Here is a 20420-nt window from a genome sequence, read left to right as displayed (position 1 = left end):
CAGTATTCTCATATTTCTGGCTTGTAGAGCAGAAGATTATCTATCTATCTCTCCATCTATCATCTTTCTATCTAAAATTTCTGGCTTGTATAGTACATGTATATATATGTGTGTATATATTGTAAATATACATATATACACAATCTGAAGTATCTGGAGTGAGTCTGATTCTTGGCTCATTTGCTTTGAGGGGTGGGGAATAAACTTGGGGCAATGATCATAAGTTCATTCTTGGACCTGTAGAGATGGAGAAGCCTGACACATTTATGTGAAGATGTTAAGTGAAAACAGACATGGGGGTGAGGAATGAGAACCAGTTTGGTGATGAAATGCATAATAAATACAGGGGCCACTGGTCCATGGATTGGAAATGAAGCCAGAGCTGTGGGGAAATCACAGAGAGAGAAGAGAAGAGCCTGAGACCATGCACTGAAGGACTTAGCAGCTAAGGTACGGGTCCCCCTGGAGTGCGGTTGTACAGCAAGCTGCACTTAGCAAGAATTCACTAGAGGTTTTCGCACTTAAAAGCAAACAAACCAAAACCGATGGAGAAGGAGAGCACTCTTTCAGTACCTCTCACATTTTACTAGCTTACTCTAAAATAGTGAAGATAAACAGAAAACGTTCCAAGTTGGATTGTAACGTCTGACTAAACTCCTCTGGTTCTGATAATGTTGGCTTTTAGGTATTTGGTCTGGTGATGCAAATAAGGTAAAAGATTTCTCATTTGTAAAATGACTTTCTGGTGCTCTCTATTTTGTGCCTTTTTCAGTGCTTAGCAAACTCTGCTTTATATTTAAATTACTTGGCTGGGAATCTGTCCACCCTTTAAGCCTGGGAAATTTGGCAGAGGAGGCCCACGTTTCATTCACCTTTATGTTCACAATGCTGGGGTGGTGTCTCCATGAGAGTAATTGCTTCTGTCTCTTATCAATATTTGGTTTTTTTAAGGTGTGTTTCAATTTCTGTTATAAAAAAAAGTGTGTCTATATATATTCATATATATGTATATGTATGAACAGTTCATATTTTTTTTTTTGCCTGAATACAAGTTGGCAAAACTTTAAATGGAAACTCTCGTTTTTATTACTTGGCTTAAAAGTAATCGGGTACATTAATAAGCTACCGGTGCACTTCGCATGTTTCACCAGATGGTCCCTAATTTTTTGTTCCTTAATATAAAAATGCACTTCTAAAACTAAACCACTGGGGGGAAGCATAGTGCAAAGTTAGCATTTAGTTCATCCTGGTGCCCAGTGTAGACTTAGCCAAGCCTCTGGGTCAAAGACTTGTGCTAAGCTCTTAGTGTTAGCAGAGCCTTTGTCTGTCAGTTGTCTTCCCTTTGTCAAATTCTTCCCACTTCCTCTTTTTTCCAGGGTGCTTTTTGGGTTAAAACTTTTATTTTGAAACTTCTAGAAGCTTAATTAATAAACATGAAAACCAAGTCAAAGCTGGCACGATGCCCTTATTTTGCTCAACCACATGGGCATGCTAGGGTAATTGTAGTTATTTACATTTGGCATCCAACTGACTCAACGAGCAACATTGCCTTTTTTTTCTACCAGTACCGAAGCTATTAAATTAAACAGGTTAATGTGGCTACCGCATTTCGCCCCCTACTATCCCCACAGCTACAGTAAATCTGCCACCTGTTTATTTCCATAAAAATTCAATTAGGCGCCGCCAGTTATTCTTCTTATGCGAGCAATTAACCTCAGGCAGTTTCAGGTCCCAAAGAAAGGCCAGGCTGGCCTGTTCCTTTTTTCACTCTTTGCTCCCTTTAGCCGCCGGTGGTTTCTTTTGCTAAGTGACTGCACACCCTCACACCAGTGAAAAATGAAAGAATAGACTCGACTGCTGTGCACTGTCATGCCGGTTGAAAAGCAAAAACTGAAAGATCGCCAACAACCCTTCCGCCTCCCCCTGCCTGGGCAGCGGGGGCACCTTGGGGCCCTGGGGACGACAGCAGTGAGCCTGCGGCCAGGGCCCTGGGGACACCCCAGCGTTGCAGAAAAACACACCGAAAGGAAGGAGAACTTGCTCTAAAAACTGTTTGTTTTCTTTCTTCTTTGTCTTTGTTAAAATCTGACCGTGTAGGGAAAGGTTGGTAAAATGCCATGGCATCCTGGCTAAAGCAACAACACGATTTTGATGAGATAAAGCCACATTCATGGGCGCTTCTCCACACTATGGATGGGACCAAACGCATAGCAATGCAGTCGCTTTTCCTTTCCTCTTTAAGAGGCATGTGTCTTCAGTACACGTTGAAAATGCTGACTTTTTCTTTTCTTTTTATGTCTGCTTCTCTTTGTCGTATTTCTTTCCCTTCTCTCAAAAGTCTACCAGTACAAAGAAAAATTACCGAATCTTACACCTAGAGATTTCCTACAGGATCTCGTGGATACCGGGGATTGAGGTATGGGCTTCTCGTTAATCTTTAGCACATTGACATGTGCTTGAAGAAATAATAGCAAATGCCTAAATGTAGTCTCAAGAGCAAATTAAGACTGGAATGATCATTAATTAAGTCACTCATAGGTTTTCGGATAAAACGAATGTTTCTTCATAAGTGGGTGGGTGCTCACTACCAATGTTAGTGATTATCAACAAATTCAGCGAATGAGAGAACATAGAAACAAAGAAACGAATAGGGTGTGAGATGATAGAACCCAAGGTGACACGTGGAGAGCTCAGGTTATTCCTGGGCGTTGTCACAAGTCCCGGTGGATCCTGGAGTCACATTTGCTCAGGTGCGTTGCTGGGCTGGCACAGATGTCAGATGTCAGGCATCCCCAAAATGCTCCCAAGGGATTAAGTGTGTGTATGTGTGTGTGTGTGTGTGTGTGTGTGTGTATAACTATATCTTTCCTTTCCTCCTGCATCTGAAGGTGCCCTGTGCCAGCCAGCATTAGTACACTGCTGGGGTAGAAGAATGTAATAAAGTGGACTTTGAAGGCAGCATGTCACAGGAAAAAGATACAGTCTAATTAAATTTAATCTTCTTTTAAATGGTTACTCAAAAGAGAGACTCTATTAGAAGTTCAAAAGTGCATGTATAAATCCTCCCCAGGCAAGTCGGTACCCAGGGCTAACACAGCAGGTGGAAGAGTGAAGGAAATGTTAGAACCCGTGTTTCATCTTGATAGGGCTGACGGAACTTTAATGAAGAAAGACCAATATTCTGTGGCCCTGAAACCACATCCTCTGCTGTCAAATGGGTTCAAGTTCATGGTCTTGAAAATTGTCCTTTTCCTGTCTTCAAATGTTCTCATGAGTCCTTTTCTTTTCAGTTCAAAGCAGAAATTAAAATAGGTTTTAAGTGTTTATTCTTCATCCTAGATTTTGGGCAGATGCCTAATTTCCACTGCTTCCTTACCTCCTGAAGAGTTTCAGGCTTTTTGCTTCTGCCAAAATGAAGCAAACATACAGCTTGGTACTTTGAAGTCTGAGTTAAAGCAAAACTAAATGGACCATGTTTATCTGATCAATTAAAGCATTGCCTACATCCTTAGAACTGATGTTTCTCATTTAGACAACATTCTATACAATCCTCAGGAAATTAACAACAGAGATTGAGTTTGGGGAATGGGGGTCGTTATATAAAGAAATGCAGGAAGAGTGTGGAAGAATTTGACCAGGCTCCAGTATAAGCTACATAAACTGACTGGGCTCCAATATAAACTAAAGAATGTCTTAGTAGAAGAGGGACTATAGAAAAATGTTAATGACGGTTCCCCGAGTAAAAGTTTGACTTCAAACTCCTGTTATGTGAAGTGATCTAGTATACTTAATAGTCTTTGGCATTATTGATGTGTATACTTTAAGAATAGTTATAATTATAAAAGCTCTCAGAGATTAGAATGTGTACAGTTCAGTTTAAGCATAGATCAACAAGGTGTGCTCTAAAAGCAGAACAATGCTAAAAAAAAAAAAAATTAAAAAAAAAAAAAAAAGAAAAAGGGGCGCCTGGGTGGCGCAGTCGGTTAAGCGTCCGACTTCAGCCAGGTCACGATCTCGCGGTCCGTGAGTTCGAGCCCCGCGTCAGGCTCTGGGCTGATGGCTCGGAGCCTGGAGCCTGTTTCCGATTCTGTGTCTCCCTCTCTCTGCCCCTACCCCGTTCATGCTCTGTCTCTCTCTGTCCCAAAAATAAATAAAAAACGTTGAAAAAAAAAAATTTAAAAGCAGAACCATGCTAAGCAGAGCATTAGATTTAGAAAAATAAAAAGAGCATGAATTACAACTCTCTTAGAAGTATATAGGTTTTTTTTCTAAATCACACAGATTAGCACCAATTAATTAAAATGATATGAAATAGTAGGTACTTGAACCTGCAGGCTGTCCCCAGTCAATACCCTGTTTCATTCTTCTCAGCAATAGTGTGAAGCGGGCGCCTGGGTGGCTCAGTCGGTTGGACGTCCGACTTCTTTGGCTCAGGTCATGATCTCGTGGCTCGTGAGTTCAAGCCCCGTGTCAGGCTCTGTGCTGACAGCTCAGAGCCTGGAGCCTTCTTAGGATTCTGTGTCTCCCTCTCTCTCTCTGCCCCTCCCCTGCTCATGGTCTGCCTCTGTCTCAAAAATAAATAAAACTTTAAAAAAAAAAAAGAAATAGTGTGAAGTAAAACTTGTTTGGCTTCCTTTCCAGCTTGCCCAGGACCTGTGCACATGACCTGTTCCAGAAAGACAGCAATCTCCCTTTCCTCAAAAACCCTGCTAGATTCGTTGTCTTTGGCTGGAGTGAGTTATTTCATCCAATTGGTGCCAACAGAATGAACTTTAAGCTGCATATAGATAATGGTTGTATATTTTCATATTTGGCAGATTCTGTGGAGATTGCCTTCCAAATTCTAAGATTTATCTCCAGAATTGTGGCTTGGCAGGAAGACTAATGTACAGTCTTCATGTGTAGGTTGTTTGATTTGGGGTGGATTTCAATACTGTAGGTGTAGAGGCAACCTGAAATTTTATAAAATAGCTTTCTTCCAGTGCAAAGTTTTATGCCTTTTTCTCTTCAACTATAAAGGGGGAAAATGGTAAAGACAGAGCTGTTAAGTTCTTTGATCCATATACCCCTGCAAAGTTTTTTCCTCCTGGATTTGGTTTTGTATATGATTTATTTTATGCATCTATCCCTCCCACCAACGTGGAGGGTGCCTGTTTTGATGTTTAATTAAGTTGTGATAACATTTTAATTTAATTACATATTATGCATTATAATTATTTGTGAAAACTTTCGTGGGTACAAGAAAAAGCTGTAGAAGAAAAAAAAGCAGATCTAAGGAAAACTGTTTTAAGATGCTGCATTTCTTGACAAAGAGCTGTGTCAATTTAATGGAACACTTAGGTCTCAATGCATTTACACACAAAACTTTGTGTCATTAAATGGCAGCCTATGGGGCAAATTTGGAAATATTTAGAAAAAATATATATATTTTTTCCTTATATTTAGGAAAAATTCACATGTATGTTAACCCCTGAGACGGTGTTACTGATTATGTTATAATGAACTCATTATTTGCTTTGTCCTAGGCTTAGACTAAATGTCTTTGTTTATTTGACGTGATTGTAGGTATTCTTGAGTCCGGCCATATCTTCATATGGACCATTGAAATGATAATTTTGAGAAGAGTTAGAAAGAGTGAGGAGCATTTTTATTCTACTCTATTTTTTCCTAGAATGTTTCAACCTGCCATGAATCTCTTGAAGGTGAAGATTCTTCTTCTCTTATCAACAGATGATAACATTTGGTCTGTTTCATGTTTGGAAAGATGTGGGTCTTGGACCTAAAGTTCCCGGTTTGGTAAGTGCTGTGTGCCGAGGGGAAAAAAAAAAAAAAAAAAAAAAAAACAACAGCAAAAAAGAAAGTCAACAAGGCTGGTGAGACAGAATCACAGGAAAGGGTCTCAAATTCTTATCCTATTTGACCTGTTACTGTTCGGCTGCCAAATACTTAAAATAAAATAAATTCAGAGAGTACATTCTGAGTTTGTCTTCTCAAACAGTGTTGAGCTACATTTAAGTTGGTCCATCTTGATAAGACAGGAAAATTGTCAAAATTTTGTAAATTTTAGGTCCATCTTTGGTTGGAACACTCCTCAACTTCTTCACATAGTACACTTGACTAACAAGTTATAATTAATTGGGTAACTCAAGGACTTGGACCTTCAGTTATCTGTTAAAGAATTTAACAAAAATAGGGGCACCTGGGTGGCTCAGTCAGTTGAGCGTCCAGGTTTGGCTCAGGTCATGATCTTGCGGTCCGTGAGTTCGAGCCCCGTGTGGGGCTCTGTGCTGACAGCTCAGAGCCTGGAGCCTGTTTCGGATTCCATGTCTCCCTCTCTTTCTGCCCCTCCCCCCACTCGCACTCTGTCTCCCTCTGTCTCAAAAATAAATAAACATTTAAAAAAATAAAAAAAAAAAGAATTTAACAAAAATAATCCCAAGAACAGCATGATTCAAACACTTCACAAATCCTTTTCAGATTTTATGTTCATATAAACGTCTCTGAATCTTCACTCCATTAATGTTTTAAGCATTGCCTCTAAAGGTTGTGAGTTTCCTCTACAAATTATAGGAATGAGTGTCTTTGGTCATCATGTTGCATGAATAGTAAGGAATTTTTAGGTTACTGAACCTATTCAACTATTGACCCTCATTACCCTCACACTCTCCAGAGAGCTTAGGACCAGAACATTATGTGACTCTTTGGGTCACAACTGGACTCTGTGGTTGGGGACTTTGTGTTGGTGATCTTCTAAGAACTCAGTTTGAGCGCCTGGTCACTGCTTCTTCTACCAACTATCAGACAGGACCACTGAAAGAGTTAGGCTACTAGACGTGCACTCAGAACAAATTATAATTTTGAGATGTCTGATTCCATCTCATTTTAAGTTATATTTCAAGACTCATTGAACTTCTGATCTCACTTTTCACATACTTCTAGAGGAGTCCGACAGACATCCTCTTGAATGACAATTTGATGTAACTGGCTCCACTTTCAGAATTTCTCTCTTCTTCTTCTTGTGTCTTGGACTTGATCAACCTTGAAGCAAGTTCAATACTACCTTACATTCCTGACTATTGCCAGCATTTTTCCCTTTCCCTCCAGAAGTCATTATTGAAAGACACAGATTTTACTAAAATAAAGAAATCATTCAGCTTCCAAAATTCGTTATAAGAAAATCAGACTTTGATATCTCTTCCCAAATTCTACTTCTCAAAATAGTCCTCATATTTCCTAGGAGACAGTTTATTTGTAAGAAGAGTTGTAGTAGTAAAAAGAACAAACTTTATGTTTCTACCTGAAAATAAATTTTATTGGTCATATAATGCCAATTTATTGGTTTACTTGGCTCAAATGGACAATTCCTCCTGTTCTCCAGCTACTGTCAAAAGGAATGCCTTAAGATGAATCAATGTGTGGGGCGCCTGGGTGGCTCAGTCCGTTAAGCGCACGACTTTGGCTCAGGTCATGATCTCACAGTTTTTTAGTTCGAGCCCCGCGTTACCTAGAGTCTGCTTTGGATTCTGTGTCTACCTTTCTCTCTACCCCTCCCCACTTGTGCTCTGTTCCTCTGTGTCTCAAAATAAAATAAACATTAAGAAAAACAACAACAGGTGAATCAATCTGTAATTAACATCATTGTCTTTGATAACGTTGTCTAGAATAAGTCAATTCATTTGGCTACTTTTGACATGTTATGCAAATAATTAATCCTAGCAGATATTTAATAAACTTATTATTCAAAACATTTTATATAATTTTATGAATAGAAATTCTTTTGTTTTAAAAATTTTTTTTCAACGTTTTTTATTTATTTTTGGGACAGAGAGAGACAGAGCATGAACGGGGGAGGGGCAGAGAGAGAGGGAGACACAGAATCCGAAACAGGCTCCAGGCTCCGAGCCATCAGCCCAGAGCCCGACGCGGGGCTCGAACTCAGGACCGCGAGATCGTGACCTGGCTGAAGTCGGACGCTTAACCGACTACGCCACCCAGGCGCCCCGTCTTTTGTTTGTTTTAAACACTTGGTAAACCTTTATTGTAACTTTCCAAGCTAAACCATTTAGGCCAAGCTTCTTAAGCACCTGTAATAAAGTACTGCTTTGTTGGTGTTAATTGTCACAGTCACATTCCAATACTTTTGTAGAATTCACTGATCATGTGCTTGGATGGCATGACAATAACGAATTGATACGTAAGTCTCTTACTGCTTATATCCAATTTCTGTACTTCTTTTTCTTTTTCTTCTTCTTCTTCTTTTTAAATGTTTATTTTTGAGAGAAACAGACCCAGAGGGCAAGCGGGCAAGGGGCAGAGACAGAGGGACACACAGAATCCAAAACAGGCTCCAGGCTCTGAGCTGTCAGCACAGAGCTGAATGGGGCTCAAACTCATGAACCATGAGATCATGACCTGAGCCACAAAGTCAGACGCTTAACCAACTGAGCCACCCAGGTGCCCCAGGGACTTTTTTTTTTTTTTACATTGTCCATTTAGTATTCTCTATTTGAAAATTCATGTGAAGAATCAAACTGATTTCATATTTGTAGAGAAGGTGCTTTTTTGCAAGTTATTGTTTTAGGCCTAGTGCACTTTACTATATACAAGAATGAGTTGTTAATCTAGCCAGTCCAGGCTTAGATGTTACTGGAGCATTATTCATTTCTCCATGCAGCAAGTAAGTATTGAATGCCTACTATATGCTAGGCATGGTACTATGTCCTACTAATTCAATGGTGAGTAAACCAGACATATTTCTTACTCTCAAAAAGTAGAGAGTCTAGTGGGGGAGACAGTCATATAGTTAAGTAACAAGACAAATAAATGTAAACATTTGATTATGATAAGTGCCTTAAAAGGAGGGTACATTGTTAGAGAAGTGACCTAACTGTTGGAGTTATTTAACCAAAAGTGATGTGAACATGTTCTTCTCTTCCATTTCCTTGTTTTATGCTACTAGGTAACGATAACAGTTTGGCTTAACACCGATAACAAATAAATCATCCCAAAGATATTAGGGATGGTGTGAAGCTCTAAGAAGAGAGATATCACTTGGGCCAACATTCTCTACAGGTAGATGGTTGATGTACTGGTGGGTTTTACAGACTTGGCTAATGTAGTTATTTATTTATTACCATACATGACTTGGTGTTGCTATAGAGACAGTTGTCTGGATGTTAGTGATGTTGGGTAGGTGGTAACTTCAGCAGAATAAGGATGGAGATTCCCTTCTGGGGGGTAAGCACTCTCACAGACCAAGACTTTAAGGCTATTTCCTAGAGCTTAGAGGTCCCTATGGATATGGAAAAGCTGTAATTAGTGTCAAAAAATATTCTCCCCAAATTAGATTTTCTTCAACTCTGGCTACAAATCACGAAGGCCAAGATAAATACAGACAGATCTCTTTTGGAGGAAGATTTTGGATTTTAGATTGTTAGGACTAAACCTGGGTAGGCAGAACCTGACCAAATGCTAAAGATTCCATCTATCTTGAATTTGTTGACAAGAATTATGTTAACCTTTTACGTTTTATCCTGTTTCTTGGCCTTGGCTGTGGAAATGGTGAAGTCAGGTCCTACTGGAGCAACAAAATCAAAGTTGGGAAAGAATTTGTACGCTGACTCCAGGGTAGTGAAGACTATCCAAGATCTAGGGAATTAAATTCTGAGGAAAGGTGAGATGAAGGCAAAGCATCTGGCTGACATAGTTGCTTTTCATTGACCTGCAAACAGTTCCGGTTTGGGAATTGTAAAGGAGAAGGGTACAGAGATAAGGACACCCTGGGGCTTCCTGAAGGTTTATGGGAGAGCAAATGGCAGCACAACTAACCTCCAGTGGAAATAAAAATCATAATGAAACTTTAGTTATTGCCTGGTTACAATTAAAATATATGTTATAATGGTTGATGATAAAACCTTGGAATAAAAGTGAGTTTGTAAATATTCTCCAAACCCTGACCACTTGTTTGTTAGGGAATTGTCCAAGAAAAACAAAGGCCATGTTCAGATATAATCCTTATGGATTCTGCAATTAACACTATGATTTTTCGTTCCCATATCTTTTATCAAGAAGATCAGAGTCTCCTCTCACTTTGAGCTGTTAGCTACAAAGGTTCTGTTGCTCTCCCTTAAAATGTGCCCTTTGAACTTTAAGTTATGAGTGCAAACAAAGCTTATAAAACATAAATGTTAGAAAAATATATTTGTTCACTTACATTTATAGACTATACTTGTCATTGGCAATTGAATTTTCTCACTACTGTTGTGATAATTAACCCATGGGCTATGATCTCTTTTGTCTTTATTTAACCTACCAATATAAAAACTGTGTAAATAGTCGTGTTAGTTAGAAGGATGCCTTGGACTTTGGGTCTGTTTTTCTTTTCTCCTACTGAGCATGTAAGGAAATAAATATGATGGCTTGTGGCAAAGATTGGTCCTTTCCCACAATATCTACTCTCCTTTTTTCCTTAGTAACACAATTCCAACTTTATTCAATGCAGTTATGTGCCTAGCTAGCTAGGAATTGTTTGTGTTTTCTAAACATTAAGAGGTAGGGGCTATTATATACTAGCTTGTCTCTTGACAAAAAAGAAACTGTCATGAATTATTTAAACTTTGGAAATGTTTAAAGAGTTACATTTATTTCAGTGGGTAATGTATTTTTCAAGCCTCATAATGCCAGATAAAAGTCTTTGATTTACCCTGACTTCTGAATGAAATCTGTGGAGTTGAACTAAGCCAAAAAAGAAAATTGTGAAGGGAAGAATATTGGACTTTAATATTTTACTACTTTAATTTACGAGGAGACAGAATTTTTATTGGGCATTTTACTTTCTGTGTGGTAGAATGATAATGGAATATTGTTCATTATGTTCAAATTTGGGAAAAAACTCCATTCTTATATTTGGAATATAATGGCTGAAATGTGCCTGAAACATTTGTTATTTTTGTCCTCTGGGTATCCCTTCTCCCTTCACTAACAAAATGCTCCTGTTTTGCTTTGCTGAGACATCCTACTTCATTTCTCAGGCCATGTGATTGGGAGGGACTGATCTACTCCTGACTCCAGGGCAGTGGCAATTCTAAGTCCTGGCCAATCAGAGTCATGAATTATTGTTTCAGGATAAGCTTGTAATATAAGCCTTCAGATTATCTCTCTTGCAGAATCCAAAGTACTAACCATTATTACACTCTGGAAAATCTGTCTTTCAGGATTAGTAAGGTAGAAAGATGTACGCACTGAGACGATATTGATTGTCTTTTCAATGGCATGGAAAGAACCTGGCTGGGAATTAAGTCAATACAAAGGTAGAAGAACTAAAAGATGGAGAGCAATCAAGCCCTGATGTCATGTTTTGCAGCACACATCTGAAGCTGTGCCACATCTGGATTTATCAATTAGGTGACACAGTAAATTCCTTGCTTTGCTTACACTCCACTTGGGATGGTGTTTGGTTACTTGTAATTGAAAGAATGGATCTAAGACATTTTGTAAACTGTATAATTCTTTCTTGTGAACCATGTTTGGATCATGTAGCCGAGCATAAATTGAAATTTGAAGTAGAAAAGGGAGAAAATTTGGGGCGCCTGGGTGGCTAAGTTGGTTAAGCGTCAACTTCAGCTCAGGTCAAGATCTTGCGGTTCGTGGGTTCCAGCCCCGCGTCGGGTTCTGTGTTGACAGCTCAGAATCTGGAGGCTGCTTCAGATTCTGTGTCTCCCTCTCTCTGCCCCTCCCATGCTCATGCTCTGTCTCTCTCTGTCTCAAAAATAAATAAACATTAAAAAATAATTAAAAAAAAATAAAAGGGAGAAAATTTAACCCAGTATTGTGTTTCAGAGTTAATGTTGGATGCCTGTTCTGACATACTTCAAGAACTTAGTGAGCAAAAACCTAATTTTCCACTTCACTAGGACTTGGAGGCTACCAAATATCTCTTCTCCTACAATAGACACCATTTCCCCGGTTGAAACTTGACTTAGCTATTATTGGATATAGATGAATATAAAATAAAAATGAGAGAGCATAAGAAAGAGCTGGGGATGTTACGCTGTCCTCAGGCCATACTCACCTCTGCAGATACCATTCTTAGCCCCTCCAAAGGAGAAAGACATATTAGTTAGATTAGTCCTTATTAGGTCATATTAGTCCATATTAGACATATTAGTTAGATTAGTCCTTAGTACCATGAATGAATGTGTGTGCAGGGTGCAGTGCAGGTAGCCAGGACATACTGTTTGTGGGTGGGGTTATGGGGCAATGAAACCCTAGGCACATCCAAGTTCAGCTTCTAATTTCTCTTCCACTTCCTGTTTCCATGCAGTTGAGTGGATCTGGTTCCTCAATGGTTCTTGGGATGTGGTACTTTCTTCTGCTCTGTTTCTCCCTTTTTCTCTCTCTTCTCATCTTTTCTCAGTCGTGAATGAGTGTGCTGTTCTCAAGACTTTAGATTCATGGAGTTAGGTAGCTCTGCTTGGAGCATTTAGACCATGTACTCCAACTCAGACTTTACCAGAGTTCTGAACTTAAGAGTATGAAGCTTGTATAACATTGAATACAGAGGTATGCTGATTCACTCTTGTTATTTATGTGGAAAAGAAACAGTGTGTTTATACAACAAAAATAAAGTAAATAAATGTGTTTTTTTTTTTCTTTTTATATTATCTGCCAGGAGTTTCAAGGCCAAATGTGTGGCTTAATTTTTGTATATGTAAAGAACCCTTGGGAATTCCTAATCTGTTTTTATAAGGCTGCGCTCAAGCTATCATTGGGCTGAGTTCTCATGTAGAAGCTCGACTGAGGCAGGATTCACTTCTCTTCTCATTGAGGTTGTTGGCAGAATTCATTTCCACGTAGCTATATGACTGAAGCTTTTTGCTGACTGTCAGCTGCAGGCTGTCCTCAGCTTCTAGGGGTTGCCTGCAGTTCTTTGCCACAGAGTTCTCTCCATAGGTAGTTCAAAACATGGCTTTTTGCTTTGTCACGGCCAGCAGAGCAGTGTCTCCTATTAGTCTGCTAAGGAATCTTATATAACATAATATAATGATGAGGGTGACATCCCATTACCTTTGCTATATAATGAAACCTAACTAAGGTATGGATATCCCATTATCTTTGCTATATTAAATTAGCTAGAAGAAAGTCACAGGTTCTTCATACACTTACAGAGAGGAGATTTTGCAGAATGTAACACACAGGGGTGAGATCCTGGTAGTTCTCTTAGAATTCTGCCTCCCAGAGCCAATATTTCTCAAAGTACATTTCATTGAAGATTACTTCCATAGTCAATATTCATCAAGAATAGTTTTAAAGTAACAGGATATAAGTGCCAGGTGACTGATTCAAATCATCTTAAGAATATAAATGAAAAACTGATTTTTTTTTTCTCACAGGACTGAAAATGTTAGTTTTAGGCAGAGGACAGGACAACAATGCAATGAGGATTGAGAAGGATTCTGCATCCATTAAAAACTTGATACAATAAGTAAAAGGGGATATCAAAAATGGGAAGTCATGAACGTTAGACAGCACTTGGGAAAAGTTCTGATAGAGGCATTAGCCCTAATGCGGAATGCGCTGAGGTTAGGATCAAGTGCAGTCCACTTGCCCTCTTCCCAGCGGACATTAAATCTGAAAGGACTCTATCATGGACAGAAAGAGAAAAGAACAAAACACAAGCTTATATCCTTCCACCCTGTCATGTTTTCCTAAACCAATATCACATTGTCTCTTATACCCTTCTGCATTTGTAAATATTGTCACTTTTTTTTCTACGATAATCTTTGCTCATCTCATCCTCGTCTCCTATGCGTCTGACAAACTTTCATTCATTTTTCTGTGACTCAGTGAGGTAACTCTAAGAGATCTTCTCTAACCTCTGCCTGTCATTTAGGTGGAGTTGGGTACCACAGCCCACATGTCCATAAGTTGGTAGATACTGTTTGTAAGCTTAGCCAACCCCCATTTCAATCCCCTTCCTCTCGATACCTCTAGCCAGTCATGGCCATATGATATGGCTCTTGCCAATAAGCCACAAATTACATTTCAATGTGGGGAAAACTCTTGTTTTCTTGAAACAGGAATCCTCCCTTTTTGGATGCTATTCTCTTTCTGGCAGTGAACACAGACATAATGGCTGGGGCTGTTCTAGCAGTCTTGTGATCATTATGGGAAAGATAGGAGACTCACAAAGACCTGGTCTCTGATATCCCAAAGCTGATGAAGTACACTAACAGCCAACTCCCACTACAGTTACATGTAAACCAAAAGAAAACAAAAACCAACCTTTGATTTCTTAAGTCATTATAGTTAGGCTCTTATTACCTGCAGCCTAATAAGATCCTAAATGAAATATAGTTTCATGTATTTCTAGATGATAACACTAATTACAAACTGACAATTATTTAGTTTTTAACCTATCCTGTGGTGCCATGAATGAATTCCTTCATATTGTAAATGTTATCTTATTTCCATTTTATTCATTGTAGCCTCCATCGTCTTAGAAGCAGATCTAGCACATAAGAAACATTCAGCAAATGTCTGTCACATCTTTTACCTTCCAAATTGTAAAAGCTTATCTGGAGAGAATAATGCATTCCTGTTAATCAGAATGAAAGATTTCTACTGGTATTATTTATCTAGGTTTTTAGTTGTCGCCTTATTTTATTCAGCATGTTGTCTCCAGCTTAGAAATAAGACAGATGAATAAAATCTACAGGTGTTGCCAAAGCTGCAGCTATAGCTACACTCTTGGATGATAAAAGCAACATTCAGAATGAAATGCTGAAAAATTTGGGAAAGTCTCTTTTCCTAAATGTAGCAAAATCAATAGGAACCAAAGAACCGAACACTTAGAGGCAAAAAATAAAATTCAAATCTACAGTTTTGGATTCACAGTAGATCAGAAGGAAAAACTAACAAACCCAAACCTGTTTGCTGAACATTAGACACGTCAAAGTTAAATCAGATGAAAAAGCATTGACAGAATGAAGAATATTTAACTTTGGGAAGATGATTCTGGTAGATACGGAAAAGGTAAGGAGAGAGAGTGCTTATAACGTGACATATTTGAAGCACTTTCTTGGAAGAGATAAGTTAGATTTATTCAATGCAGTTTCAAAGAGACTAAGAGAAAAATTTGGAGGAATATGTGAAAGCTTCAGGTTGAGAAATTGGAGCTCAAAATGAGGAAGATGCTATCAACACAGATTTTTCAAAAGTAGATTTGCCTTGTGGGGCCCAAAGCTGTGCTGACTGGCAGTGAATTGTCATGTAACCAACCCCCTGTTAAGGATAATGGCAGAGATCTTCATGCTTTGGTTAGGAGCTTGACTTGCCTGTTCAGATATTTTCCTTTAGGCTAAAACAGTTTGATAAATTCTTTTCTTTTGTCCCACAGGATGGTGTTTTGGGGTATGTTCTGAAAAAAAGTGACAAGGCAGTGGTAGTTATGGGGTGAGGACATATCAACCATATTACTTCTTAAATTGGGTTTTTACAAGATGAGGGTGTCCTATCCTGTTACTCCCTTATCTCAGGATAAAAGTATATCTAATGCTACCTGTTGCTGTTGGTGTGGGATGACGGACCATGAATCTTGCCTATTTCAGATGGGTACTGGCAGCTATTTATCTACAAACATAAGCATGTTCACATTCGGAGAAGTGTTGAATCAGAGGCCACAGAATGCATGCCTGCATGATCATAGCGTATTTTTATTAAATTTATCTTTTTAATTTACATTCAAGTTGGTTAGCATATAGTGCAACAATGATTTCGGGAGTAGATTCCTAAATGCCCCTTACCCATTTAGCCCTTCCCCCCTCCCACCACCCCTCTGTATGAGATCATAGCATACCTTTAACTTGGTTTGTACAGGTGTGGACTTTTCGAATTTAATGTTTTTGAAGGCGTAATTAGTGGTGGACAAAGGGGACTTTGACACAAGTTTTCCAGTCCCTGTTGTGTTTCGTTCTCTCATGAAAGTATGGACTTTTGCAATCTGTTTTGACTCCCAGGGATAAATCTGAATTATGCAGAATAGGGTTATTGCTCTGATGACCCATATATTAGTATTCCTGGCCTTCTCTGCATATACCTAAAGCCATATTGGCCATGTTTCAAGTGCTCATTGGCCACATATCATTAGCAGCTACTGTATTTCACATTGCTGGCCTAGGCTTTTTAAGGGAGCCTCATAGGAATGACACATAAACTTCCAGGGGGTTGCCATGTGAACAAATCCTCATTCCTAATTCTACCTCTTCTTTCTTTCCCCACTATCTCTCTTGGGTTATCTATCTATCTCTCTATCTATCATCTATCAACATTATCTATCATCTATCTATCTATCTATCATCTATCTAGCTATCTCCCATCTATCATCTATGTCATTCATTTTTAATGGCCTTTAGGTCTCCTATGGTCCCATCTTCTACGTTTTCTAAGATAATTTACCCCTCCTTTGGAAACCATTGAGTCCCAAGTCCACTCTTGTGTCTCATAAATTACAGAACAGATATTTAGTGTGTTTTGTGCACTACTATTTCCCCAAACCTAAAAAGCTTCCTAACATGTGAATAAGAATTAAGAAAAATTGTTCAAATGAATGATTTCGTGCTCCAGATTAAGCCATAGGGTTGAAAGTGCTTTGGCTCTAAGAGAAGACTTCACTTGGAGTGAAGGAGTGATCTCTTGGACAGAGAAGGGACAAGCAAGTGATCCAATTTGGGGAGACTAGTTTTTTGGTTTTTTGTTTTTGTTTTTTGTTTTTTGTTTTATCCTCCAAGGAGTATTTTTTAAAAATCTAATATCTTACACTGTAGAGATTAGTTTCCTATATTAGATAATCCTATTCCACCTGTTAACATAATATGATTTCTTTACCAAGAGATATTGGCTCTTTTCCTGATGCGGGTTATATTACAAATTCTCTTTAATTAATTTGAAGGTAAAGGGTCCAGGTGTGCTACCAATGCTGATATCTTGCTATAGTGATAAAATAAAGGCTACACTTATCAAATATATTTTATATGTATATATCTCAAGTGCTGTAACCCTTGTTCCTTTCCCGGCTTAGCCTAGTGCCTTAAATGCAATAGGTAGTCCATAGACATTGTTAAGTCATTTAACAAAGCCAAGCACTGCCCTAATCATGTCAAAGACCTCAGTCAACAGATGAAAGCAGATGAAAATCTTTACTTTTATGGAGCTTACGTTTAAGTAGAATGATAGGAAGAAAGAAGATAGTAAGCCACAATTAAAATAAATAATGAAAAAATATGTAAGGAAGAAATACACTTTATTAGACAGTGATCAGTGTAATGTGGAAAAGAGTAGAGTAGGAATAAGGAATAATGGGGCAGGGGGAGAGATGGGTTGTAACTTGAAGTAGGAAATGAATTAAAACATTTTAATTGAGGCCCCTATGTTCTGAGGTCGTATACTATGTTATCGTTTTAAAAGAGAAAGGCATAGTAGTAATATGCACACATTATTTATGTGTATAAAAATGCAACTGAGTTTTTTTAAATAAGAAATTTTATTTGTATATTACTTGGCAGCCCTTTAGCTTGGATGAGACTGAATTGCTATAAACTGAAAGGTAATTATAGAGGGCTATGCAACTAACTGGGGAAAACATAAGAAAGGAAAAATACATATGCCTTACTCAATAACCTTTATTTAGAAAAGAATAGAAATGATCATGCCAACACATTTTGAGGAGTTTAATAAATATTTTGCAAATACCAATTATAATAAACCAATAATGACAATAACCTAACAATGGCAGAATTATAAAATAAAATTATATTTGAAAAAGACACATAACATAAAGCATCAGAATTATAGATATTTAAAAAAATAGTAACGGAGAAAGAGGAGCTATATCAACTTAGTAGTTACCGACTTTAAATGGGGCCTTCAGATTAAATGTCAAAAATAAATAATAGGGCCAGGGAGCCACCGATTTATCCACATTTATAATAAGATACAATTTAACTTTTAGCCGCATTATATTATGAAAGTCATTAAATTGAAAATAACAGTTAGAAAAACAGCCTAGTAGAAGACATTATAGTAATCTTTGATCATAGATGTGAATTTGGTCTCAAGTCTCGCACTGACAAATGATCTTCCATGTTTGCTGCTATAAATGAAATGGTTGGACCAAGGGCTCAGTGAGATCATTTCTAATTATAGAATTATATGACCCAAGCCTGTCCAAAGATTCTTCTGGATTATTTTAACTAATGGAAATAATTACTTACGTTTAGAGAACTGGATTGTGCTATTCAAAATCGTATAATCCTCCATCATAAACCCAAGATCACACAGCTATTTATTAGCATAAATTTTCCTTTTAGTTGGCCCCTTATGCAATTAGAAGTTTTTATTTCATTTCTGATACCAATTCCCTCTGTCATTATGCTGGAAATGTACTGGTAGAGGATTAAGTGCGCATAAAGCTATACGGTTATTCCTGATGCGAAAATACATTTTTAAAAGTTGTTTTTTTCTTAAATCAATAGGTAGCAGAGAAATATCAATACCCTTAGTCATAATGGTCTCAGTACCGGGGTCATAACAATAAATTAGTGGGATACAAAAAAATAAAAGGCTCAGCTATAAAGACTTCAACTAGTTTCAGATCATCATGATATTATCCTACTGTTACTCAGGAGAGTTTCACTTTTCAAAATGCCAGTGTGAGGAGTCTACGGACCTCATCTCCAGTGAAACGAGCAAAACTAGTGACAACTCTAAAACAAAATCCAACCATTTAAAGTCTTGGGAAAAACACATAATGGCATACAGCAAAGAAGCAAAGGAAGAAACATATACTCAAAATGTGCTAAAATGCAAGATGCTGTATGTGAGCATCTGTGGTATTTGAGCCACAACCCACTTCCTCTTTCTTCCCCATTCTAGTTCAGATTAACAGAAGCTTCATCCTGGGTGGGTGTGGCCAAGAAGATGGGCCTCCCTGTCCCTTCAGCTCCAATCAAAGCTTACTTTATCACATTCCCAGCGGAGTCACCAGCATTTTTCATTCCTTCCAACTACAAGTTGAAGTGACTAAATTCCTGTTGAGTATGGATGAGAACTCAGGGGCGACCTTCTTCCACCCTGCCCCTATCCATAGGATGCAGCCTCTACTACATCCAGGAAGGTTGGGAATACTTGGCCCAAGATGGTCCTCACCTTGGCTCACTCACAGGACAAAGGTGCCATGATGGCAAAGGCAAGTGGAGAAATCAAGAGGCTACCATCATGGCTGGTGCCCAGAACAGCGGCTCACAGGAGGAGAGCAGTTCATGGGGTAGAAAGCTCTGTAGCCCTTCCTAAAGGAACAAGTGATTCATGCATTCACAGAATAAGGGAGAGATCATACAATATTCACAACAGGTAGTGAACAAAAGCATTTAGCGAAGTAAAGATTTGTGGGAAAAAAAGGAATTGGGAAACTAAAAAAAGGATAAAATTTCCTTATTCTGGAATAACATTTCTAAAAGAGAAAAATCTTATGGCATGCATCATATTAATGGTGAAATACTGAAATCTAATCCTCTCGTATGAGGAAAGGAAGACAAGAATGCCCTCGATTATTTCTATTCATTATCATGCTTGAGATCTTAGCCACGCAACAAAGCAAAAGTAAATATACAAAAACATACATAAATACTATTGGAAGGTAGAAAACAAATTGCCATTTTCTCATTGATGATGTTATTGTGTATATAGAAATCCAAAAAAAAATCTGTAAGTAAGTTATTAGAACAAATTCATGAATTTAGCAAGATTGCTGGATAGAGGTTTACATTTTTAAATTTTATTTTATACAGCAACAACCAAGAATTTTAAATTTTACAGACATTACTAAAAGAATGTAAATAGATTTTCCACTTTCCAAATGAAGAGCAAGAACAGAAAACAACGTAAGGAGTCTTTGAAGAGATTACCACAGACTGATGTCAAGAAAGGGAGACTGCACATTGGCAACGACTTAGGAGGTGGCACAGGGTCATTTGTGCATTTGCCCTCAGCTCTTTTTCTAATCACAATCTGTATCACAGAGGGCTGGATGCCTGAAGACTACCTTCTAGAAATTTCTTTGCCAGCTGGCTTCTCTTCGACTCTGACCGTGTGGCAAAGGCACTGGCAGGTGACTGGAAAGAGGCTGGAAGAGAGAAGCCAAAGCCCTACACCTTTGGGGGGGGGGGGTGGCTGAGGAGGGTAGAGCTTTCAGCAGAGCCTTGGCAGCAACGATAAAGGGTGATGGGGGAGCTCCGGGGTTCCTCCTCAGGCAGCAGGTTTGCAACAGCAGCACAGGTTCTGTGGGGCAGAGCAAAGCAACAGTAGCGGCAGGTGCTGTATACAGCAGTTGTGGCTAAGGCACCCTGCCCCCATCTACCCCAGGG

The 20420-nt window shown here is 38.5% G+C and overlaps 1 long non-coding RNA gene across 2 annotated transcripts in view; it reads left to right on the top strand.

Annotated features, from left to right (window-relative positions):
• Positions 1 to 1067: 1067 nt before the first annotated feature.
• Positions 1068 to 20420, top strand: part of LOC144616136 (uncharacterized) — a 102797-nt gene continuing 83444 nt past the window's right edge. For both annotated transcript variants that reach the window (XR_013555139.2, XR_013555140.2), the window contains exons 1-2: positions 1068 to 5796; positions 8960 to 9072. This is a non-coding gene — a long non-coding RNA (uncharacterized LOC144616136). The remainder of the gene's footprint in view (positions 5797 to 8959; positions 9073 to 20420) is intronic.

The sequence above is a fragment of the Panthera onca genome, chromosome B1, assembly GCF_046562875.1.
Source record: "Panthera onca isolate mPanOnc1 chromosome B1, mPanOnc1 haplotype 2, whole genome shotgun sequence".
NCBI lineage: Eukaryota > Metazoa > Chordata > Mammalia > Carnivora > Felidae > Panthera > Panthera onca.
This window is presented reverse-complemented; position numbering and strand designations above follow the sequence as displayed.